The sequence below is a fragment of the Leptonychotes weddellii genome, chromosome 11, assembly GCF_054177405.1.
Source record: "Leptonychotes weddellii isolate Sample4059 chromosome 11, ASM5417740v2, whole genome shotgun sequence".
In the NCBI taxonomy this organism is placed as follows: Eukaryota; Metazoa; Chordata; class Mammalia; order Carnivora; family Phocidae; genus Leptonychotes; species Leptonychotes weddellii.
Window position 1 is genome coordinate 21,824,590 of NC_138379.1, and position 24,603 is coordinate 21,849,192.

Genomic DNA, 24,603 nt, shown 5'->3' on the forward strand with positions numbered 1-24,603 from the left:
TCTCACCAGAATGTTCCTTCCTGTCTCCTTGACAACCCGACACGTTGCTGCAGTGACAAGAGGAAACAGTGCAAACGAGTCAGCCAGCTGGGTGGAGCTGGGCCTGCTGGGCGGAGCTGGGCCTGCCGGGCCTTCCATGGTACTCTCGGTTCCAGGGTTCTAGGTTTGGGTTTGTGATTTAGTCTAGTGTCACGGTGACCCTGAATTGCAGCCCTCAGAAGCAGGAGCCTGGCAGATGGTCCTTGTGCTGGGACACCAAGCTGGGACACCAAGCCTGGGGCTCAGCCCTCCCTGCCCGGAGGTGCAATCTGCTGACGCCAAGAGCCCACCACACAGATTGGGAGAAGAACAGGGGCAGCAAGGAGGGAGGGAAGACGAATGAACGGGAGCTGAGGGGAGAAGAGAAACCAGCCAGGCCAAGAACTTCCCACATTCTCTTCCCTTGACACTCTAGAGCCCAAATCTCCCATCTGGAAGGAAAAAAATACAGAGTCCTGACTTATGATGGTTTGACTGAATGATTTTTGACTTCACAATGGTGCGAAAATGATGTACATTCAGTAGAAACCCTGTCTGGAATTCTGAATTTTGATCTTTTCCTGGGCTAGGGATATACAGGATGATCCTCTCTGGTGCTCCTGGGCAGGAGGGTGGCCAGAGCGCCCAGTCAGCCACACGATCCCGACGGCTGGCAGTGATACAAATACAGCCCCCCAGGACCCCCCAGCCGTTCTGCTTGACACTTTCAGTTTCCATAAATTACATGAGACAGTCCACACTTTATTATAAAATGGGTTTGTATTAGATGATTTTGCTGTAGGCTAAGGTACATATTCTGAGCACGTTTAACTTAGGCTAGGCTACGCGATGGTGTTTGGTAAGTTAGGGGTGTGACATGCATTTTTTTTTCGACTTATGGTATTTTCAATTTATAATGGGTTTATTAGCACATGTTCTCATTGTAAGCCTAGGAAGATCTATAATATAAATACATATAAAAATAATATATATATGTATCAGAATTTCCATGAAGTTGAGAAGGGGGAATTATAGCATCTTGTGGGGATTTTTTTGTTGTTCTATTTGCATTCGCTTTGCCAGGAAAGGAAAGAGAATTAAAAAGCGAGGCATTGGGAGAAGGAAGACCTGATTCAATAACAAGTAGGAGCAAGCTGAGAACTCATTTATTCAACTAGTAAATACAGTATGAGCATTCACTATATCCCAGGCCTTGTTTTAGGAATTGAGGATACAGCAGTACACAAAACAGACAGAAACTCTCATGGAGCTCACGTTCAAGTGAGAGAGGCAGGAAATAAGAGTGACAAATTTCTAAAAAAAGGACAAAATTAAGAAAAAAAAATTCCGAGTAAGTGAAATATATCGCGCGTGCACACATGCAAAAAGCAGAAGGAGAGGAAAGAGATTTGCAAGATTTGCAATCTAAGATAACATCACCGGGGGGTCCTCAGTGCCAACGGGGCATCTGAATCAAGTCCTGACAGATAAAGATGTGAGTTGTGCCGGTATCTGGGGCAAGAATATTCGAGACCAACCAGAGGCCACTGCAGTGAAGGAAAGAGGATGCGTGGAGGAGAGACGGTAAGTGTCAGTGCAAAGTAGGGCCTTGGCGCCACTGAAGGGATTTAGGCTTTCCCTGTGAGTGAGATGAGGAGACATGGGAGGGTCTTAAGAAGAGAAGGGGCATGATTTGACTTCTGTTGAAGGGTCCCAGTGGCTGTCTCCTGGGAAATAACCTGGGACTGGAAGGCCGCTCATGCTCTTCTACTCAGTCTGAAGTCTGCTTTCACTTTGTTAAGGAGTGGAACTGGAAAGTGCTCAAGAGGTCAGAGACAAGAACACCACCAAAACTTGCTCTTACGTGATCAGAAGGGCTGAGAAACTGGAAATGAGATACTTTGGGTGTGATTTAATGCTAGTTGCTGGTATTCACACACAACCTAAAATCATCTTGGCTATCACCCGTGGTTTATCTCCCATCCCTTGGAAAATGTGGTCAAGAGACCAGCCAAATATTCACCGTACATGGATCTGTAATTTATCCAGTCCGTGGAGGTTCTCTGCAGGAAGTTGCTGTCCAGATATGACTTAGGAGATGCTAAGCCTGACCTCTCCTTAACTCCATTGCTTGGGCAAAAATTCAAAATGTGAAATGTTTTATTCAAGTGCAACGGGGTCACCAATTAATTCACACACACTCAGACATGCAAAAATATGCATCTTCTTTGTTTTGTTTAAAAAAAAAAACAACCCTATAGAATTTAGAGGAAAAGGCTAGACTTACACACTCAGTCAGCATATCTTGGACTCTTCCACTATCCCCAGGTCTCCCAACATAGCACCTGGGTCTCTGGTTGGTAGAGGTGTCATTACTATGTGGCTATGTGTGTGGGAAATAGCATGGTGAACTCTGGTGTTGGTGGGCTCCCCTGCTGAGTTTCTGGGCATACTTAGTCTGTGCTAGTATCCCCAGTTGCCTCTGGTCGAGTTTGTTTATTGGCATGCAATGGCATGGGACATCGACACTGCCCTTGCCCCTAGAAATCAAACTGCCTGATCTCACTGGCCTCCATTTCCAAACCTCAGGCTTCTGCATTGCCAGTGATCCCTGACCCTCAGCAGAGCATGTGGGAATAAAGAGATACCAAGATCCCTCCATCTGCTAATGCTGCCCTGTCCCACTCAAGCCATGGGAGACATGGTGCCAAGACAAATGTGGGGCTTCTCCTAGGTGCTTTCAGACTCCTCCAGGTTATATGGGGGAAAGTAGGTCACTTGCCCCAATATTGTTAGTCTCCCCCTACCTTTCTGAATGCATCCATGGTTCCCTCTCCAACAAGGCTTGGCCCCAAGGAGGAGGTGAGGCCACCCTAATATGTAAAGGTCTTACCCTGCTCCCACGTCTCTTCTTATTTCCTTACTCTCCTTGGCAGGAAAGAGTATGCCTTACCCTGCCTTCCTTTCTGGTAAGAATGTTCCCCTCAAAATATATTTTGCTTTCCTAGATTGTCACCTGGCCTGCCCACTTCGTTGGGGCCATGATGGTTGTATCAAGTGTGTCCCCAGAGAAGAGGACACTAGGACAGAATTAAGAAGGTAGGAGGTTTATTGGATAGTGACACTGTGAAGATAAAAGATTGAGAAAGCAAGATTGGACAGGAAGAGCCTCAGACCCCTCTAAGTTTTGGCCAACTCAACGGGGAATTCCAGAACACAGATCACTCATTAGAAGAAGCCCATATTGAAAAGAAATGGCCAGGCCTAGCACCCAGCTATTGCTCGGCCATTGGCTGGGGGATGCCCCAGGAAGACCACAGCTGCAGCTCAAAAGGTGAAGCAGATCTTAAGGTGCTAATATCTGGAGGCTGTAAGCTAACTACACACCTTACAGCTGACCAGCAAATTCTTTCTTGAAGGTAGACCCAAATGGCCTCCAACACTGCCACCATGGTGGAAAGGTTGCTAGAGATGTGATCGATAGGGGGAAGGGTAAAATCACATCAGTTTAATATTTTCTACATCTTACATACTACCCACGTTCTAAAGTCTCACTGAGCATAATCTTCACCCACATCGTCTTCACTGCAGGTGAGGTTTATCCACTGAACGCAGCATAGAGCAAGTCACACAGATTTGACTTCTCCTAAGCCTCTCCTAAGAACATCTGCCCAGAACACAATTTTGGTGTAATGGCCCTCAGAGAGCCTTCTGCTTTTTATCTGAGGCTTTCAGATAAAGACAAATTCCCCAAATGCCCATTTTAATGCAATGTTTGGAACCATCTAGTGCCCAGCAGTTAATTTAAAGCCACATGTTTTTTGTTTGTTTGTTTGGTTTTGGTTTTTTTTTTCACCAAGACAGCATTCTGTGCACTGCCAGGGAAACCTCAGCGGTTTCTCAATAGCAAACTAACGGTGATGGATGCTTACAAATCTTTAGCAAAAAAAAACCTTTCTGTGAGTCAGAAGCCTATCATCCAGCTGTCTGTTCACCAGGTTTCCTTCCTGTGAGTCACGTTAAGAAGCTTGACTTCTTTCTCAGTTTTCAGCCCTTTTCTGGTTCAATCAATGGCAGTTGAAACCGTATTATAATTCTTGGAAGTGTTGATAGATGCGATTGGTCCTCTCTCTCAGACAGCCCTTGGAAAGGAAGTGGTGTAGAGGAACTAGAAAGAGGTAAGGAAGAAGAAGTCTGTATGTGGGTGGAGGGAGAAGCAAAAAAAGACTAGAGGAGAAACCAAAGGACTAGAAATTTCTTGCTGCCCTAGAAGTCAAAATATTTAGTTTAATTTATCACAAATTGGTGGCCAGTTTCTTAGGAATGATGTTGCCAGAAAAAACGAAGGATTTCAGTTATATTTGAATTCCAATAAATAATTTTTATTATAAATAGGTCCAATGCAATATTTCAAACATATTTATATTAAGGTTTTTTCATTGCTTTTTATTTATTATTTTTATTTATTTATTTTTTTTTTTAAAAGATTTTGTTTATTTATTTGACAGAGAGAGACACAGTGAGAGAGGGAACACAAGCAGGGGGAGTGGGAGAGGGAGAAGCAGGCTTCCCACGGAGCAGGGAGCCCGATGCGGGGCTCGATCCCAGGACCCTGGGATCATGACCTGAGCCGAAGGCAGACGCTTAATGACTGAGCCACCCAGGCGCCACTTTTCATTGCTTTTTAAAAAAATTTTATTTTATTATGTTATGTTAGTCACCATACAATACATCATTAATTTTTGATGTAGTGATCCACTATTCATCGTTTTTGTATAACACCCAGTGCTCCATGCAGTACGTGCCCTCCTTAATATCCACCCTCCCACCCCCTCCTCTCTAAAACCCTCAGTTTGTTTCGCAGAGTCCACAGTCTCTCATGGTTCATCTCTCCCTCCGATGTCTCCCCCTTCATTTTTCCCTTCCTTCTCCTAATGTCCACCATGCTATTCCTTATGTTTCACAAGTAAGTGAAACCATATGATAATTGACTTTCTCTGCTTGACTTATTTCACTTAGCATAATCTCCTCCAGTCCCATCCATGTTGATATAAAAGTTGGGTATTCATCCTTTCTGATGGCTGAGTAATATTCCATTGTATATATGGATAAGTTACCATATTGAAGAGGAAATAGAGACGATAGCTCCTATTTTTTAGAAGAAAAATCCAAATTACTTGGACTTGATAGTTCTTTCTGGGGCAGCCTCTGCCTTCTAGCTTCTAATGCTGTGGAGCCCTAAGCACTTGAAACTGACCATTGGTTCAAACCTCCCAGCAGGTCACTGAAACTGGACTCGCTGCCCTAGACTTGGCATCTTCCCTAAATAAGGTAAGCTTGAATTCCACAATTCAACTGAGCCTCATTCTTGATTTAATTCCCACCATGTTTGTCCTGTCAATAGGAGAGATTTTTGCCTTGGTTTTTGCCTATACCTGAGGTACTGAACTCTAGAGCATTCAGTTGTGGTTTTGACATCCAGTCTATACCTTACCGTTTCCCTCAACCCATGCCTAGGGTGTGTCTTTAAACCAAACACATCAACTGGGACCACAATGCTGACTCCAACCCTCATCATCTTGTAGAACAGTGGTTGCCAAACATTTTCTGTTAAAAGGTCAGATAGAAAAATTTGGGGTTTTGTAAACCCTACAGTCTCTGTCAATTCTACCACTGTAGCACGAGCAGACATGTGTTCCAATAAAACTTTATTTACAAAAACGGATCATGAGCCAGATACCACAGACCATAATATCTAGAAAATCTTGTGATCTTGCTCTTTTTGCCCAAAAGTTTCCACCTTGATATCAATGCTGGCCTAGGAGCTCATGGGAACCACATCTTTTTTACTTGTTATGTTGATGGCTGCTTCATGCCCTCATTAGGGGGTCAGTCCTATTTTACAATCTTGGTGCCCTAGTCTTGGGCCTGGCAGTTCCCAGCTTTCTTCTCTTTTCCTCCACCAGCCTCTGAGGTCCCAGCATGTCTAGAGGATGAGCACACTCAAGTGAGTCAACTTCTGCTTTTGTTTCCATGCAACAACCAGGATCCACCCTCTTTCTTTCCATAAACACTATCTTAAAGACTTAGTTGCCTGTGCTTTGGACTGGTTCTGTCTCCTCCTTGCTCTTCTACCTGAGGAAGCTTTATCTTTCTATCACTGCTGCATAATAAGTCAACGAAACTACCAACAAGAGCTAGGCATGGTTTGCCTTATAATAGCTATGGATTTAGAGAAAACCTTTCTCTCTTAGATAATTAAAAAACCCTGGCAGAACCAGGTAAAAGCAGCCAGGGCACAGTTTCAGGGCTACCCACGTAGTGCTTCAGCATGAAGAAAAATCAACATCAATTGTATTGATGCTGCTATTAGAAGTAATAATATGACCTTGGAAAGACGTTATTGTGTGAAAATGCAAGGCAGATTTCACAAGCAACTCAATACATGCATGAATAAATCCACCTATTCACAAGGGTACTTTGGCACCTAATGAATGAATGTTAAAAATAATGTTTTAAATAAGAAAAGGACAACAAGTTTGAAAAAACTCTGCCCAAACCTTGTCAATAATGTTGATTGACGCTGGTTCCTGCTCTGGGTCAGTCTGACCCCCTTGTTCTACATGTCCTTTACTTTATGGGATAAGTGTTTCTCTCAAAAGTTGAGTGCAGTTAAAGGTTTTGTAAGCCAAATACTATTTTAAATAGAGAGTTCTAATTTTGGAGGCTTCCTTCCCTCATTAAAAAATTGTTTCTATTTCTTTTATTTCATTATAACAAATTTCCAATAACCATTATACCTCCAAATTAAAACTCTCTATACTTTCTCAGGAAAGAGTATCTTTGAATTATCTTTTTGATAATTATCTGAACTCCTTCAAACCAGTCAAGTGTTACAATTAATTTTGATGGCTTTGGAAGAAATCTAAAGCTATCAGATTTTTACATTACTGTTATTCTGTGGTTTGATTATAGCTGATAGTATCAGACAGATGCTCAACAAATACTACTTGAGGTAGAGTTCTGTAATAATTGTAATCGATGGTCAAACTTTATTATCATAGACTTTTTTAAAAAGTGCATTTTTGATAATTGTCCTACAATGAACTGCACACATTTAAAGCATACAGTTTGATACACTTTGACATATGTATAGGCCCATGAAACCATCACTACCATCAAGATAAAGAACACATTCATCACCTGCCAAAATTTGCTCATGTTCCTTTATAATCCCTCCTTCCCATCTCTCCCCATCTGTCCTTCAACCCTATCCCCACACAACCACTATTCTGCCTTCTGCATTTTCTAGGATTTTATGTAAATAGAACCATACAATATGGATTCTTGCTTGTCTGGCTTATTTCATTCAGTAAAATTATTTTGATATCAATCCATTTGAAATGTGCATCAATAATTCACTCCTTTTTGTTGCTGTGTAATCATTTGATAACTGTTTACCCACACACCTGTTGATGGACATTTGAATGGTTTCCACCTTGGGGTTATTAAAAATAAAACTGCTAGGTCTTTATATGGTTGTACACTTTCATTTATCTTGGGTAAATATCCAGGAATAGAATGGCTGGATCACACACTAGGCGTGTGTTTAACTTTTTAACAAACAGCTGAACTGTTTCCCAAAGTGTTTATACTACTTTGAATTCCCACCAGTCCTCTGTGAGGGTTCTAGTTTTTCTACATCCTCATCAACCCTTGGTATGGCCAGACATTTTTCATTTTAGCCATTCTAATATGTGTGTAGTGATATTTCAATATAATATAATTTGCATTTCCCTAATGACTGAGAATATTGAGAAATTTTTCATGTGCTTATTTGGTATCTGATATTTTATGTGGTAAATTGTTCAAGTATTTCCCCATTTTTAAATTTTATTTATTTATTTTTTAAAAGATTTTATTCATTTGTTTAGGAGAGTGAGTGAGAGAGACAGCACATGAACAAGGGCAAACGGAGAGGGAGAGCGAGAAGCAGACTCCCGGCTGAGTGCAGAGTCCCACTCGAGGCTCAATAAGACCCTGAGATCAAGACCTGAGCCAAAGTCAGATGCCTAACCAAGTGAGCCACCCAGGTGTCCCTCCTCTACGTACATTTAGAACCTTACCAAACAATGATATAATTTTTGCTTCAACCATCAAACATAATTTAGAAATCTCTAAAGGAGAAGGAAAGTCTATTGTATTTACTCATATGTATGCTTCCATGTCCATTCTTCTCTCCTGGTGTTCCAAGATTCCTTCTTTTATCATTTCTTTTCTGTTTACAGAAATTCCTTTAGCCATTCTTTCAGGGTAATGCTGGCAACAAATTCTCTTGTTTTTCTTTATCTGAGAATGTCTTGATTTCCTCTTTGTTACTGAAGGATATCTTTGTAGAATATAAGATTTTGTATTGACAGTTCTTTCAGCACTTGAAAAATGTGTCACTTCATTTTGTCCTCCATGGTTTCTGATGAGAAATCCACTGTCATTTGAATAGTTTTCCCTTTGTAGGTAAGGCACTGCTTCTCTCTTATTGTTTGCAAGATTCCTTGTCTTTAGTTTTCAGAAGTTTGACTGTGGTGTATCTTAGAGTGGATTTATCTGAGTTATCTTGCTTGGGAGTTTTCTCAGCTTCTTGAATCTGTGGATTTGTATCTTGTGCCAAATTTGGGAAGTTTCCAGCCTCTAGTACTTTTTTTTTTTTTTTTTTAATCTCTGTTCTCTTTCTTTTCTTCTGGGACTCTGATGACATGAATGCTAAATCTTTTGTTACAGTCTCACCGACCCCGAGGCTCTGTTCACTTTTGGTTTTGCATGTCCCAGGATATATCTCTCTGTTGTTCAGGTTGGGTAATTTCTCTTGCTTCATCCTCCAGTTCACTGATTCTTTTGTCCTCCCCATTCTTCTGTCAAGCTCATCCACTGAGTTATTATTTCAGGTATCATATTTTTCCGGTTCTAAAATTTCCATTTGATTCTTCATATTTTTATTTATTTGCTGAGACTTTCTATTGCTTTGCTGAGACATTACATACTCTCATTTATTTCAAATATGTTCCTAACTGCTCCTTGAAGCATTTTTATGAGGACTGCCATACAATCTTTGCCAGATAATTCTTATATTTCTGTCATCTGGGTGAGGGTATTTATTGATTTTCTTTTTTCATTCAGTTTGAGATCTTCCTGGTTCCTGGTGTGATGAGTGATTTGTATTGAAACCTAGATGTCTGAATGTTCTAAGACTCTGGATCTTGTTGAAGCCTTCTGTCTTGGCTGGCTTCTGCTGACATCTTTCTGGCAGAAGAAGAGGGTAGGGTCACTGTCTCATTACTGCCATGTTTCCCACTTGACCTCTGCTGATATCCAAGGGGGACTCCTCATTATTGCTGGTCAAAAGTGAGTGTTCCAACTCCCTACTAGTGTTCACCTGTATCTCCCTGGTTAGGAGGAGTAGGAGTGTCTCATTGCTGTTTCCCAGGTAGCCTCCAGTGGTACCATAGGAAGAGTGGCCCCACACAGCCACAGTGGGAGGGCTTATTCTTCACTAGGCCTCCTCTAACACCACTCCTGTTTGGGGGACCAGTGGTGGCACCTCATTACTGCTGAATGGGCAGGCAGGGCTGGGCTTCCCACTGGTACCCACTGATACTGTAATAGGGTTCTGATTACCACCTGGCAGGATGAAAGTCCTGGTTCCCTACTTAGCTTTTGCTAACACCACCCTGACAGGGAGTTGGGGAGGTAAGGGTGTAACGTTAGGGGGCTTTGCTACAGCCTAGTGAGGGTGGAGTCTAAGCTTTCCACTAGATCTTTGCTGTTATGAGTGGGAGTGGGGTCATAGTTGTTTTTTGTTTTGTTTTTTTTTTGTGGTGTTTGGCTAGAGTAGAGCTGTTATTATCTAAAAGTTCTCTATCTTCCTAGGCTATTCATTTCCTACAATTTTGGCTAGAGGGAGCAGACTTTTGTTGTGGCTTTTTTTGTCTGTGCCTGTTGGCATTTCCAGGTTGCCAGCTTTTCGGCTCCAAGTCTGGAATATATGAGATGAAAACTCACCAATGTTTTGTTCCATGGGTCCCAGTGTTCCTAGACAATCTGCCTTCTCTCGCATTTTAGAGTCTTCTTAAACTTTTTTGATATATGTTGTCCAGGGTTTTTTTGTTGTATTTTTCACTTGTTCCTCCAGGGAAGAATAGGGAAAAATATATCTATCCACCTTCCCATAAATGGAGTCACTCATTTGGTCTTGTTTGTTTATTTTGGAGTTATTCTCAATTTTTTGTGGGAAAATAATGTGTTCCAGCAGGTACTATTTTTGTTCTAGGTTTAAAAAAGCTACATGGTACTCCTGTTTGAAAGCAGATAGTCACTTTCCAGTTTACTAAACCTTTCACATTGGGTTTTCTTAAAGTGTTACATGCCTGTCCAGAAAAAGAGTTCCTTTGATGACAGTATATTCTACTAGGCAACTAGTGGCATAATCACTCCCCCAAAAGATTCTTTAGATGACAGCTATTGTTCAGACATGGGCTCATCCCCAGAAGTGCTGAATTCAGCAGCAGGTTCTAGATGCAATTATAGTTGATCAGGAAATACAAAAGAGATGATTGTATCAAGACAAAGTTACTCTACAGTGGAGAACCATCCTCATTGGCCTTTCTAGGTGGACTGGCCACTGGCTGCTATGTTACCTACAATGGTCAGTTGGTTCTTTCCTCATTTCTTTCAACCACAGAGCTTATCAGCCCAAACATGCTCTAACTATTTCCACCCAGTTTTCACCAATAGGATTATGTACTGTTTACACTTTAGAGTCAGATAGATTCATATTAGAATTGTGTGATTTTTCTCACTCCCACTCTTGCAGCTGGATGTATACTAGACCCTGTGACTTAGCACCTATAGGAAGAGAGAGAGAGAGAAGAGGAGAGGGGAGGAGAGGAGAGGAGAGGAGAGGGGAAGGGAGGGGAGGGGTAGGAAAGGGAAGGAAAAGAAGGGAAAGGAAGAGAAGAGAAAAGAAGAGAAGAGAAGATAAGAAGAGAGAGGAATGGCTTCTCCCTAACAAAAGATGCTGAGCAGCTCAGCACAAAAGACCATCACACTAGCTCACAAGGGAGAGTGTTAGTCCAAGTCTGAGATGCAGAGCAGGCAGGTTGAAGACCAAATCAGTTGATAGAAAGTTTTCCCAGGACGGAACAAGTAGGCAGCAAAGGTGGTAAGGACACCATCAATATGACAGTGGACATGGAAAGACTGAAAACCAGTTCAGGAACTAACCTTAAAAACATGATCCAGTCACTGTGGCATCCCTCTTATGCTCAGCTTGATGTGTGTTGTTAGGGAAAGCACCATCCATAAGAGTCTACATTTGTCAGCGGTGATATAGAAGAAAGGCAAAGAGCTGGAGGAGGTCAGCAAGGCCTGTGCTGATGAGATTTGTGTCAAGCTGGGTCAAATACAGAGCTTTCACTAGAACTAAAACAGAGCTAAAATAAGGGCAAGCAAAGGACTACAGTATAGATTTCATTCTCTAAGTCCAGGGAAGTAATATAAAAAGAGAAAGTGTCAGCCTACATTGCTTTCTTTGGACCTTCATAACATCATCTCTCTTAAGAAGATGACATTATCCACTTTTTTTCCAAACAAGTTCCTGATAGTGAGTTTTAGACCATTCTCTCAGGGACAATGTCACAAAGACCTCCCCAGACAGTACATGAGATCATGGAAAAGGGGGCCGGTGAGACAACCAGTAGAGGCTATTGGGTAGACAATCAGTAGAGGCTGTTGTTGGGGCAACTGTGCCATTTCTTCAATTTGTTTCCCTCATAGAGGCAAAACCACAACATTTGAAAGGCATTTCAGGAGACATGATCTGCATTCGTGAGATCATGGGTAATGCTGATGTTCTAATTCAGGGGCAAGCAATTCCATTTTAAAATCCAGCTGTGATTCTCTAAAAAAGAATATTTCCTAGGTTACATGTAAAAGCAAGTCATTAAAACATGCAACTCGCTTTTATTTCTATGTTTAGCCTGTAGTTAATCAAACCTCACCCTCTGGGCTGGGAGCCCACAGATATCTCATAACACTTACTAAAGTGTATAATAATTTGGATGTATTTGTTTATTTCTTTGCCTCTCCCATACTTTTTCTGTAAGACACATCTGCTTTTTCTCCATTCTTTCCATTCTCCATTCTCTCCATTCTTTGGTGCACACAGCACCAAACCTGGGTAGTCATTCAATAAAAAGATGTCAGATGAATAAATGAGTGAATGAAAATCTTGGATACATAAACTATGAGGTAGCTCTTTGGAGTAGAAAAGGTACCTAATACTATCAATGTCTTTAGCAAATTTTGCTTAGCACAAAAGATTGTTTTTAATTCTTGCCTCTGTGGGTTCTGCTGAGGAGTGCCCTGATACCCAGTAGGGAACACTGTGAGGAGAAGGGCTAACAAAGTCACCCTTTCCATTGACTTCCATAAGTGTTTGCAGGTGGAGTTTGGACACAGCAGAAACAGTTGCTTTCTTACCAGTTATAAGAATCAGTGAATTGTAATTACTTTTGTTTTCTAGGACCCTGGTTGAAGATAAGAGGAAAAGGGATCTCAAACTCCTGAGTTTGTATTGCTGTGTGCTGAGTTCCCAGAGCTGACTCAGGGAACCCCATCCTGAAACAGGTGGGCATCAGCTGCATAAGCACCGCCTCTGTTTCCAGGTGGTGGGTTATTTGGACCACTTTCCCTCTTGGGTAGAAAGGCAAAGAGTAGAGTCTCTAGTGAATTCACGAGAAAGGGAGAATGGGAGGCCTTGAGACAGGCACCCACCAACTGGGACTTCAAAGGCCATAGATTAGCTATGTCTGTCCACTGTTCCTTTACCACAAAGAAGAAGAGAGAAGACAAAAAAGAATCAACTGAGAGTGGGAAGGAGTGGGTAGAGAAACCAAGTATATGTTAGAATCATTTAAAAGAATGGCAGCTAAGGTGGGAGAATGATGGTGTCTCTGGAAAGTGAGATGGGGCGCTGGAAAGTTTATGTCAATAAACCCCATCTCTGCTGCTATTGTTTCTCCAACTTCCCTCCTGTGGGTGCTTTTCTTGGCTGGGGCTCCCTGAAACAAGTCCTAGGGAGCCTGAGAGGTGATAGTAAAGCTGAGGAAGGGAGAAAACTGGGAGGCACTCGAGAGCTTCTTCCCCAAACTCTTCTTCATTTCCCTTGTCATCTAGTCTTAGAAATAAAGAGCAACCATGGCAAGAGGTTCTGACTGCAGCCTTCCAAGGCTCCCATCAGTCATTTCTTCTCTTTGCTCAAACCATCAAATCCTGTAAGGTTTATATGAACTTTCTAGCAGAGGCCCTGCTCAGATGATGACTCACTATAAGGGGAATGGAAAACATTATGAAAGGATTTTCGGCTAATGGGTAAAATGTGTAGGACGGTTCCTATCCAAGCCCTTGCTGCCTTGGAGGGCCCCTTCCTCCAGCCCTCAGTCTCTAGCTCAGTGTGAAAGGATGTCTTGCTTGTCCAGGGACTAAGCACTCTGCTGGAAGAGCAGAATACCCGAGGTTGGACCTGTAGACAGGCAAAGAGAAGACCAGAGGAGAAGGCCACGGGTGCTGGCAAACCTGTACTAGGATGGAGAAGCTTGCCTCTAGGTTGCTAGTTCAAACCTCAGCTGAACTGGGGACAGGGAGAGGAGGAATGTTAACTGGAGAAAGTCAGTTTCCACTGAGTTCCAATTGCCAGGACACTCATACCAGTAATGAATCAACCATCTGGCACCAGGCAAAATGGGGCCAATCCCTCCAGCATGAAGATATCCCCTTCCTGCAGCTGAAGGAAGAATTTAGGGCAGGGCTGATCTTAGAGGGCCATTCCTTGGACAACTTCTCTTTTCTGACTATATCCTCTCCCTAGGTGATCTCATTCAGCCTCGTGGCTTTAGACACCAACACCCAAAGTTCCATCTTCAGTCCCAACTTCTCCTTTGAGTTCCAGCCTTGTTATCTCGAACTGCATCCTTATAATCTCCCCTTGGATGTCGGATAGACACCTCAAACTAAGCACATGCAAACAGCATTTTGGAACCTTCTACCCACACCTGTCCCACCCACATGTCAGGTGACAAGAACTCTGTTCTTCCAGCTGCTCAGGTCAAAAACTCCAACTCCTCTCTGTCTCACAACCCAAACGGTAAACCCTTTTGATCTCTACCATAAAATATATCCAGTTCTCGCTGTCTTCACTGCTGGTCCAAGGCACCATCGCCTCTCACCTGTGTCCCACTGTGATGACTTGTTTTGCCCTGCACCCTCATCTGTCTATTCCCTCCCAGCATCCTGAGTGACTCTTAAAATTTAAGTCAGATCAGGTCATTCTTTCCACTCAAAACCCTTTAGGAGCTCCTACCTCACTCAGAGGAGAAGCCCAAAGCCCTTAGATTGGCCTCGGAGGCCTCGTGATCTTCAACTCCCCTCTCTGCTCTGGTCTTTGCCCACTCCCCTCCTGCCCTACTGGCCTCCCAACTGTCCCTCCTATCTCAGGCTCCCTCTGCACAGGGCACCTTTCTCCCACACAGCCACATAGCCACTGGTCCTCTCCTTCGGGTGTCTCACCTTTGGGTGAGAACTTCCCTGACCACCCTCCACACACAGCAAAACCTTACCCCTGGCACCCACTATCCCACACCCCCCTGCCTTATGTTTCTGCATGGCATTTGCTCGTTTTTGTGTGTATTTTCTATCGCTACCAGGACAGGACCTTTTCTCTTTTGTTCACTGCTGTATCTGCAGTGCCTAGAATAATATCTGAGTTGCAGTAGTTGCTTCATAAATATTGTCAAGTGAATGAATGCATGAATTTCTGATCCCCATCCACCCTCTGATCACAGGATGAGTATTGTTCCTAGACCCAGCATTTTAGCATTCTTACCCACAAAGTGAGGGAGGGCAAGGTTTGGTGATTTTATTTGAAGGTAGTGTTTTTTAAAGACCTCACAAAGACATTACACTTAAAAAAGAATCTGTGAAAATCCATTCAATTTTTTCCATTGTGACTGACTCATTTGGTGAGAACAAGAAGTCCACGCAGTGGGGAATGGAGGAGTGATGTCGGAAACAAGGAGGGGAGGAACATTTTGTCATTTATTAAAATGAGTGTTCCCCCTCGAATTTCATTTCTTTAAATGTTTCTTTTTTTTTTTTTAAAGATTTTATTTATTTATTTGAGAGAGAGAATGAGATAGAGCATGAGAGGGGGGAGGGTCAGAGGGAGAAGCAGACTCCCTGCCGAGCAGGGAGCCCGATGCGGGACTCGATCCTGGGACTCCAGGATCACGACCTGAGCCGAAGGCAGTCGCTCAACCAACTGAGCCACCCAGGCGCCCGAATTTCATTTCTTTAAATAAACCATCTGTTTTAAGTAGAGCATCCATACAGAAAGGTACACAATCTTTAAGTGAGTTATTGAGTTATTGCAAAGAGAACACACCCATGTACCCACCTTCCAGGTCAAGAAATAAAACATTACCAGCACCCAGAGTTCACCTCACATCCCTTCCCACTACTGCCTTCTTTAAAAGGATCACTATTCTAACTGGTAACACCATAGATGAATTCTGCTAGGTTTTGAAGTTTATATAAATGGAATTGGACAGCATGTAGTCTTCTGTAAATAGCTTCTTTCATTCCACACTGTATGTGTGAGATTCGTCAATGTCGAGTGTAGCAGTGGTTAACTGATTTTCATTGTGTATGTATTCCATTCTATGAATACACTACAGTGTCCTTATTTGTTGCACTCTTGATGGATATCTGGGTTGTTTCTATCTTGAGGGTATTATGAATAATGTTACAAAGAACGTTTTCATGCAGGTCTTCGATAAACTCTCATTGCTGCCAGATAAATATCTGGGAATGGATTTGACAGGTTTTGGACATGTTATGTTTACATGTAGCAGATATGTCAAACTTTTCCTTAAACGGCTATATCATTTTAAATTCCCACTGGCAAAGTTTGTTTTCTAGTTGCCCCACATCCTCACCAACACTTGGCATTGTTCATCATTTTAATTATTTTCACTCTTGTGGGTGTTTAATGATAACTCAATATAATTTTCATTTGTATTTCCCTGATGACTAGTTGAGCACCATTTCACATGTTCATTGGCTATTCTATTTTTGTGAGGAACCTACTCAGGTCTTTTGTTTGTTTATTTTCAAATGAGGTATCTTTCTTTTCTTCTGTAAGAGTTCTTTATATACTCTAAATTTGAGCCTTTTATCAGTTATCAGAATATCTTTCTCACTCTGTAACTTGACTTTTTAATTTTTCTTACCTTCTTAATAACATCTTTGGATGAACTAAGATTTTTAACTTTAATAAAATTCAATACATAAATATTCTTCTTTATGGTTAGTACTTTTTGTGTCCTATTTATGGGTATTTAAGAGCTATTCTCCTATGTTATCCACTAGAAGATTTCATCTACAGTCTACAGACCACAGAGGATTGATTTTTCCCTAGCATGAGGCAGGAGTTGAGTTTTATTCTTATTTCTCCATTTGGATATCCATTTGATGCAGGACCATTTATTGATAAGACTGTCCTCTCTCCAGGGGCACCTGGGTGGCTCAGAGGGTTAAACGTCTGCCTTCGGCTCAGGTCATGATCCCAGGGTCCTGGGATCGAGTCCCACATCGGGCTCCTGACTCAGCGGGGAGCCTGCTTCTCCCTCTCCCTCTACCTCTCCCCCTGCTCATGCTTGCTCTCTCTCTCTCTCTCTCTATCTCAAAAGAATAAATAAAATCTTTAAAAAAAAAAAAAAGACTGTCCTCTCTCCACTGTTCTGAGGTCCTACCTTTTTCATAAATCAAGTGCCTGCACATACATGGCTATGTTTTTAGACTCTGTTCTGCCCACTTGTCTATTGTTGTGCCAATGCCATATTGTCTTCAGCGCCATCACTTTATAAAAAATCTTGTTATCTAGCTAAGTCCTCCAACTTTGTTCTTCTTTGAGGTGGTCTTGCCCATTCTTGGCTCTTTGTATCCCTACCTTACTTTTACATGGGATAGAAAGCATTTTTTAAAGTAAAATGTCTTTCCATTTTGGTGGAGCCCCCCATCACCCAAGTTACCAGCTTTGAGCTGCCATCCTAAAATCTGTCACACACTTCATTCCACAAGTTGCTTCTAGTGTGATCTTCACCGCCATGCCAGGCGTGGCCTGGTCCATCCTTATGTCTCCTCCTTTCTTTTTTATCCAAATGGCACTTTCTTGTGTAGTAGAGCAGTGCACCACAATGTTCTACGAGTTTCTGCTATTAATACTACTCTATTACTTCTAATAATAAATGTTCTTCCTATTATGTCAGGCACTGTGCTAAGTGCTTTGCATGCATCATCTTAGTTAATCCTTCCTCTCATCATCATCTCAAGGATCCTACTTCCCCCACTCACTGTTCCTTCTCTGTCTGCTTCAACATCTCCACAGGACATAGTTTTCCTGAGCTAGAAGGAATCCAAGAGATATTTGACTTTGACGAACGAGGAAATGAATGCCCAGGCAGGGAACTGATTTACCTAGGGCCTCCTTAGCTGGTTAATGGCAGTAAAAGGACTAGAACTTAGGTCTCTGGCATCCCAGTCACGATGCTTCTCCCACACACACGTTTGCCAGCTCTAGCGCCCAGCAAGCAGACTGCCGGGCTGTTCCCCACTTTACTTCTTCCCCGTTTTCATTTAAATTTCTTCAAAGACTTGTCTATGATATTAGCTATTTCCACTTCCTCATCTCCCTCTGTCTCCTCGACCCACTCCACTCCTTCTTCCTCACGGAAACTGCTCTCATCAAGCCATCTGCCACTTCTATGGCGCCTCACCCAATGGTCTCCTCTCTCACACACATTACTAGACCTCTCAGCTAGTTTTGACCCACCCGATTGTTTCCATTTTTCTTGCGACGGTCTCCCCTTATTTTGCCTTGATTCGCTACACCTCTTCAGATTTTCTTCTACCTCACTGACTATTCTATCTCAATTCTCCTCAGCTGGACCCACCCCTTCCCCTGAACATTAGGCTTCAGAGTGCCTCAGGTTTGCTCTTTGACCCATATTTCTATCCACACACTCTCTCAATGTGACTGCATGATCCTATGGTCCCAAATGCTGTGCACCTTCTGATGTTTCTCAAATTAGTAGTTCTAATCCTAACTTCCTTCCTGAGTTCTAGACTTTTAACTTCTTAATTGACATCTTCACTTGGATGTTGTCTTAATTGAGCCCTTCATAAAACAGAGCCCAAGGGAAGGATTAAGATTCTGACAGTTTAATTGAGAGGTGCAAGTCCTTAGGTATTGGGTGTAGAAGAAAAAAGGAAAAGAGGCGAAGGTGTGATATGATGTGATGAGCTGCATTACCATCCTGGCTTCCACCTCAGAACGCTGCCAAGGGACCCAGCAGGTCACTCAGAATTTGTGTTCACTCAGCATATGGGACTTCTCTGGAAGAGGTGTCTGAAGATATTGTATCCTTGAGTAGTCCATAGGAGAGGGAAAAATGAAGACTTTGACTGGTTCCTTTTTAGTTCCCATTTCCCCTTGTTCATGGTTCACCTTCAGGTTGCTAACTCCGTACTTCCTGTAGGCATAAATTAAACCCTTGCTGGCATGCAGGAAGAGATCTTGCAGGATGATCCGCCATTCAAGTCTGGATGTGGGGGAGTGACACAGAGCTGATGGAGCACTGGCTGGGATTGAAGAAAAGAAGGAGGCTGCACAATGTTTGTGGCCCAATGTACCACATAAGACATATCAAAATGAGCATAACCAAATCGAACTCTTGATTTCTTTCTTCCAACTAAACCTATTCCCTTCTTCCTCACAGGCTTTCTCATCTCAGAAAGTGGTGCCATCGTCTCCACTGCTAAACCTTAGTTGAGGAAACCATCACCAAAATGGCCTGTGAAGTGGTTGCCTCACTTCTATTCTTGCTTCCTTTCAATGTATTCTTTACACTGCAAGAGTGACCTTTCTAGAGGTAATACAGCAATGCTCTTCTCCCCAGCTCTAGGGCTCTGTTCCATCATCTAGCTCGCAGATCAAAACACTTACTAGGAAAGGCTTTTCCTGACTTCCCTATCAAAAGAGTCTCCCTCCCCTAACACTGTCTGCATTACTCTGTTCTACAGTATCCTTAGCACTTACCACTCCATGAAATGATGTCGTTATAACATAGCTCCATTCAGGTCAGACAGAGTCTATTATCTGTCTTCTTGTATCCACAGCACCTACTACAGTCCTGGGTACATAGGAGGGGCACCATAAATGTTCACTGAATGAATGAGTGACCTAATAAACAGTAGGTGAACCGAAGACCTCACTGTGTGACAAGGAACACATCCGTTTGCCTGACTTCTCATCCGGTCAGGTCTTTCTACGACTAAAAATTCCTTTGAGCAGGGAATATAGGAAAATTGAAGAGCATTATTTAGGTCTTGCTAGAGTTCAAGGTGAGTCCGGGGATAGTTAACAGTCTTTCTCCTGTCTCCTTTTGTTTTAAATTAAACTTTTATCTGGAGATAGTCGTAGATTCACATCCAGTTTTAAGAAAGGATTCAGAGTGTTCCCTTACACTCACACTTGGTTTCTTCCAGTGGTACACCTCGCAAGAACTATGGCATAGTATCACAACCAGGACAGTGACACTGATACAATCAAGATACAGAAAATTTCCATCACCGTAAGGGTTCTTTGTATTATATTTTTACAGCCACAGCTACTTTTCTCCTGCCCCAACCACTTCTTTAACCCCTGGCAGCTCCTAACCTATTCCCCATTTCCGCTATTTTGTTATTTCAAGAATATTACATAAATAGAATCACACAGTATATAACCTTCTGGGATTGGATTTTTTCACTCAACGTGCTTCTTTAGAGATTCATCTAGGTTGTTGCTGTGTCAATATAGGCATATCCCATTTATTATTATTGTTGTTGTTGTTATTATTATTATTACAGATTGAAGGCTTGTGACAACCCTGCCTTGAGCAAGTCTATCGGCGCCATTGTTCCTCACCTCATGTCTCTGTGTCACATTGTGGTAATCCTCACAATATTTCAATCTTTTTGATTATTGTTATATTGAATTGCTGCAATCTCAGGATAAAACTTGAATGGATGAGGAGTTACTGCTTATGGATGAACAAGAAAGTGGTCTCAGGATGGAACCTACTCCCAGGGAAGATGCTGTGGAGATAGTTGAAATGACAACACAGAATGTAGAATGTTACATAAACTCAGTTGATAAGGAAATGGCAGAGTTTGAAAGAAGTTCAGCCGTGGGTAAAATATGCTATCAGACAGCATCACATGCTATAGAGAAATCGTTTGTGAAAGGAAGAGTCAATGGATGCAGTAAAATTCTTTGTTATTTTCTTAAAGAAATTGCCACAGCCCCCCCAACCTTTAGCACCCACCATCTTGATCAGTCACCAGCAAGGCATCTTCCACCAGCAAAAAGATTATGACTTGCTGAAAGCTCAGATGATAATTAGCACTTTTTTAGCAATACATTATCTTGTAATTAAGGTATATAGATTGCTTTTTCAGACATAATGCTACTGCACTTTTAGTAGACTATAGTGTACTATAAACATAACTTTTATCTGCACTAGGAAGCCAAAATATTCATTTGACTCACTTTGAGGCATGCCTGCAGTTCATTCCTTTTTTAGTGCTAAGTAGTATTCCATTATGTGGTTATGCCACAGTTTAACTATTCACCCATTGAAGTACATCTGGGTTGTTTCCAACTGGGGGATATTACCAATACAACTGCCATAAACGTTGGAGTACAGGTTTTTGTGTGAAAGTTAATTTGTCATTTCATGGGGATAAAGGGCAAGAGTGCAATTGCTGGGTGGTATGGCAGTTGCCTATTTATTTCTTAAGAACTTGCCAAGCTGCTTTCCAGAGTGGCCGAACCATTTTACACTCCACCAGCAGTGTATGAGTGATCTAGTTTCTCCACATTCTCACTGCACTTGGGAAAATCGAGGGGGTATTCCTTAGATTCTGCTAGAGTTTAGGGATTCACTAACCAACCTTTTTCCCGCCCTATTTTTCTAAAAAGGTTCTGTCCCTAGTTTTGATCAGTTGGAGATTAATGATAAAAGCCAGCTGTCATCTAGATAGAGCAGCCCACCAAACAGTTTCTTTTAAGAGAGGATGACAAGAAAGGAAACTTACACATTTCCTGGCCTCTCCAGCCCATCTTAAATAACATCAGAAATGATGACCACTGCTTGAGGCTTTGGAGGAATAGTCTTGGGGCCAGATTTCCATCAAGACCTTGATAAGCCATAGGAAAATCACTCACTCAAGTCAAATCCAGTGAGTACAGGACACCTTGCCAAGCCCTGTACAGATCCCAGGGAGAGAGTTCTGCGGACTGCCCGCAGCAACAGCAAAAACGCATGGTACCTTGCCTGAGCCCTCCCCGGATTAAGGCTGCTTCTAAGGAGGGGAAAACTGCTCTCTCCTAGTTGGGACTGGGGTCATGCTGGGGTTTTCTCTTTGGGGGCTTGACAAGACAAAACTGAGAAGCACAAAAGTCTGCTGTCCGCTCCTGTCATGATTGCCCACAGTGTCGTACTCTGGTTTTCTCAGAGACCCAGCACCACTTAGTCCTCCCTTGCCTTTCTTTCGCCTTCTCAAGGTCATCTGTTTCTAATACCTTAACTCTTTCTATTTTATTCAGCGCATACTTACATAGTGCTTCCTATTTTTCAGGCATCGTTTTATATGTATTAGCTCCTTTAAAACTCTTAGCAACTCCATAAGGTAGGAATCATTAATGTCCCCATTGCACAGATGAGGGAAATTAGATACAAAGAAGTCAGGTAACTTGCCCAAGGTGACAAAGCTCGAAAGTGACAAAAGTGAGATTCGAACCCAGGCAGCCTGGTTCCAGAATCCATGTTCTTAATCACTATATTATGATGACTGTCTATTATTGACAAATATGCTTTAAATGATTCTTTTTTTTAAGTATTTAGTAAAGGTTGGTATTTTAGTAAAGGTTGGGGCGCCTGGTAGGCTCAGTCCGTAGAGCGCGTGACTCTTGATCTCAGGGTCATGAGTTCAAGTCCCACATTGGGCATGGAGCCTACTTAAAATAAAGATGAAAAAATAATAATAATAGTAAATAATAAAAAATTGGGTGGGTATGTCAGTAAGGAAAAAAGCCTTCTGCCAAAGGAATGAGACATTTAGATGTGGGACTTCAGACAGCGAGTAAAAAGACATGTGGGGGCACCACTGCCTTTCTGTGCTTTTTATCCAGATCATAACCTGTCACCCAGGCTAAGGCATGTACGGGAACCCCCACAAGGAAGAATTTACTGCATAAAACAGCATTATCTTGTGGAGGTTATTTCAAAGAACTACAACTAAGGTTTAAGTGGTGTTACTATGTGCCAGAAACTGGGCTGGGAGCTGTATGTACCAATGTACAATGTATCAATAGCTGTGTGGGGCACGGGATATTCATTCCCTTTTAGAGATGAGAAAATTGAAGCATCGAGTGGTGACTGGCCAAGGATTTGACTGAAGCCACACAACTTGCAAAAGGTAGTCCTAGCTAGGTCTGTCTGAACCCAGTCCTAGTTCTGTCTGGTCTCTTCTTGCTACACAGAAATGACTAAAGAGTTAAAGCTTCTAGTTTTGTGTTCTTTATTTTTGGTCAGTGTGTCAATTTTGGCAAATGAAGGTAAGAATAAAACCTTCTATTTCCCTACCCATGAATCGGTTACTCCCCCAGGTTTTCATGTCACAGAATATGGCACTGCCATTAGTCTAGGTACTCAGATAAGAAGCCCAGCACTTGGCCTTTGTTACTCCTTTATCCTACCTCCTTTCTGCAATTTACCAGCAAGTTCTGTCAATCCTATCTCCAAAATGCATCCTGAGCCCATCTACTTCTGTCCACATCCACCAGCAGCCCGTGAGTCCAGGCTACCACCATCCATTGCCTCAACAACGCCTTCTGAGCACACCCCCCTTCACCTGCAATTTACCTCCAAGTGGAAAATGCGTATGGTCTTCTTAAGATAAGGATTTGTTCTTGTCCCTCTCTTGCTTAATATGCTTTCAACTGGATTTGATGCCCTGTTCCTGCTCTCTAACTAACCCCCAGCCACAGCAGAAGAGGCCATGCTCCTCCATACTTGGGGCCCTCCACCCATGCCAGAATGGTCTCCTCCCACTCTTCCTGTGGCTGCCACCTCCTCAAAAGGTCCCACGGAATCTGCATTAGACATCCTCCCTCTGCTAAGATTAAATGTGTCAATCTATCCACGCGAAGACTCAGACCAGCACCTGGCATACGGTGCACTCAGTTAACGTTCGTTCTTGTTACTGCTTTGATCATTGTTCTAGTAGATACTCTAAAAATGCAGGCGTGGGTGATTAGCTAAATGAAGTAGGAAAGAGGAATAACGTCACTATCTGGGCCCCGAGGAGCTCCTAAGAGAGGAAAGTTAGATGTTTTTAGAGGAAAAAGAATGTGGCCTTGTAAATTCTTTTCTCTGCCTTAAAATATGAGTTATGACTGCTGTTGCCATGCACACAGTTAACTTTGTGCCTAACGGAACCATGTAAAACGATAGCAACATGAACTGTATTTTGAGAAAATACAAGAGTGCTTGGTATATTGTTAAAGGCAATATCTAGACTTGTCTGATCTTCTTACATAAATCTCACCCTGGCTCTTCAAGTCCTGCATCACATGTTTTTCTATTACTTAGCAAAAAGTACCTAAAACCAAGTTTGTCCTCTTTTTAATTTTCCGGTATGCTTGCTAACAATCCAAGAAATAACTTCCAGAGACATGAGAAGAGGGGAAAGAGGGAAGAAAAATTGGGTTGAAATAACCTATGAAATGGATCATTAGACTTTGTTCAATTAAGAAGAGCTTTTTACCAGAGAGAGCGGGGGACAGTGCAGAGACCTCACGCCCGACGGATGGCGAGGCTGGACTCTTCTTCAACAGACGGTGCTCTGGTTTATGCACAAAGATGTCCGTCACAGCATTCCCTGTCATACTTCATGTCCAATGTCGGGGCCTGCTTCCACAGGCTAGGGAACAGCCATTTGGTGAAATGTTATAAAGCCATTACAGTGACCCTGGCAAAGAAATTCCAAAACACGGGGAACGCCTCACATTACAATTAAGTGCATTAAGGAGGCCTGTGAATGGCGTGCGTGAAGACCTGTCATTGTGGTAGCTGTCCCTGTGACACTTTCACTTCATTTGGGGCATCGTTCCCACATGCAAGCAGATAGGACAGGAAAGGAGTTAGGGTCAGCACCATGCCATCGACCCCTAAGCTCTTCCTCCTGATCTAAAAGCCAGGATTGGAGACGCACTGAAATATTAATATGGCACATCATTGCAGACTTTTTCTTTTTTGTTCCTCTGTATTTTGCAAATGTTCTAACACTTAAAAAAAAAACAAAAACATTTTTGTTCTCTTTTAAAGTTACCCTGGAAACTTCCAAAAGGCAGCTGCTGTCTCACATCAT

At 42.4% G+C, this 24,603-nt stretch overlaps 2 long non-coding RNA genes across 4 annotated transcripts; one reads left to right on the plus strand and one right to left on the minus strand.

Moving 5' to 3' along the window:
• The first annotated feature begins 1,331 nt into the window (after nucleotides 1-1,331).
• LOC145716152 (uncharacterized) lies at nucleotides 1,332-20,632 on the plus strand. 3 transcript variants are annotated; one of them, XR_014138596.1, is made up of 6 exons: nucleotides 1,332-1,602; nucleotides 3,027-3,117; nucleotides 5,296-5,349; nucleotides 7,953-8,111; nucleotides 19,675-19,760; nucleotides 20,038-20,632. It is a non-coding gene; the product is annotated as an uncharacterized LOC145716152 (long non-coding RNA). The 3 variants fall into 3 exon arrangements; XR_014138594.1 differs by having other exon boundaries at nucleotides 19,675-20,632; XR_014138595.1 differs by lacking the exon at nucleotides 19,675-19,760 and having other exon boundaries at nucleotides 7,953-8,098.
• On the minus strand, nucleotides 18,333-24,543 carry LOC145716153 (uncharacterized). The gene is made up of 2 exons (XR_014138597.1): nucleotides 24,001-24,543; nucleotides 18,333-18,768 (listed from the first exon to the last, which is right to left on the minus strand). It is a non-coding gene; the product is annotated as an uncharacterized LOC145716153 (long non-coding RNA).
• Between the last annotated feature and the right edge of the window lie 60 nt (nucleotides 24,544-24,603).